This window comes from Schistocerca piceifrons, chromosome 4 (assembly GCF_021461385.2).
Source record: "Schistocerca piceifrons isolate TAMUIC-IGC-003096 chromosome 4, iqSchPice1.1, whole genome shotgun sequence".
Classification (NCBI taxonomy): domain Eukaryota; kingdom Metazoa; phylum Arthropoda; class Insecta; order Orthoptera; family Acrididae; genus Schistocerca; species Schistocerca piceifrons.
The window spans coordinates 366,320,767-366,322,083 of record NC_060141.1 but is presented as its reverse complement, the minus strand read 5'-3'; the positions used below and the strand labels follow the sequence as shown (position 1 = coordinate 366,322,083).

General features: G+C 48.7%; 1 pseudogene; it reads right to left on the bottom strand.

The window, feature by feature from the left end:
* Positions 1-303: 303 nt before the first annotated feature.
* LOC124796607 lies at positions 304-421 on the bottom strand (annotated as a pseudogene).
* Between the last annotated feature and the right edge of the window lie 896 nt (positions 422-1,317).

Sequence of the window (1,317 nt, the reverse complement as noted above, 5' to 3'; positions counted from 1 at the left end):
ACGATATCGCACTTTGGTACAAGTGTATCATTGACACTCTTCCTGAAAGGACCCAGTCCGGAATCTCTATGAAGAAACAAGACGTTTGGTCGTGAATCAAAGCACTCCGTCTTCAGGCCACAAGTGGCCCATCGGGACCATCCGACGGCCGTGTCATCCTCAGCTGAGGATGCAGATAGGAGTGGCATGGGCTCAGCACACCGCCCTCCCGGTCGTTATGATGGTTTTCTGTGACCGGAGCCGATACTATTCGGTCGAGTAGCTCCTCAATTGGCATCACGAGGCTGAGTGCACCCCGAAAAATGGCAACAGCACATGGTGCCCCGGATGGTCACCCATCCAAGTGCCGGCCACGCCCGACAGCGCTTAACTTCGGTGATCTGACGGGAACCGGTGTATCCACTATGGCAAGGCCGTTGCCTGTCGTGAGTAAGGCTAAGGAAAATTATCAAAATCATCTTCTGAGCGCGCCAAAAAATCCCTTGAACTTGTGGGAGACAGCCAACCGAGGTATAAAGGGCGACTAACGAGGAGGGCGGCTATTATTAACGTAGACAGGAAAATGGTCGAACATTTAAGCAAATTTAATGCCTAGAAGCCCGGTTGTAACGTCTGCAAGTGTCACAAGGGCTCCTGGGCTGATGGCATGGTACACCATTTATGATGAGAGAACGTTTTGTTCGGGTGTTCTCCAGTGGCGTTCTAGAGGATGTGTATGTGAAATCTTATGGAACTTAACTGCTAAGGTCATCAGTCCCTAAGCTTACACACTACGTAACCTAAATTATCCTAAGGACAAACACACACACACCTATACCCGAGGGAGGACTCGAACTTCCACCGGGACCAGCCCCACAGTCCAGTTCTAGAGGAGCGAGGTATGTGTAAGCGCTTCGACAGTAGCAAAGCAAACACTGCACTACACACTACGCGTACTAGTACGCCGTCTACATTTCAATGTTCAGTTCATACTCCGCGCCACCTTTGGCATGGTCTTTGCTCTCTCTTTCTCACTCTCTCTCTCTCTCTTTCCCCACAGTATTCCCTCGCAGATATGAAGTCTGCTACATTAGTTACATCGTTTTATCTTCCTTCAACAATCTGTTCTAGGAACGTGGAATCTCATAGCACGATGTGACACTCGATTCCATAAAAATACTTGAAGTTCTTAAACTAAGGTTCAAATGGCTCTGAGCACTATGCGACTTAACTTTTGAGGTCATCAGTCGCCTAGAACTTAGAACTAATTAAACCTAACTAACCTAAGAACATCACACACATCCATGCCCGAGGCAGGACTCGAACCTGCGACCGTAG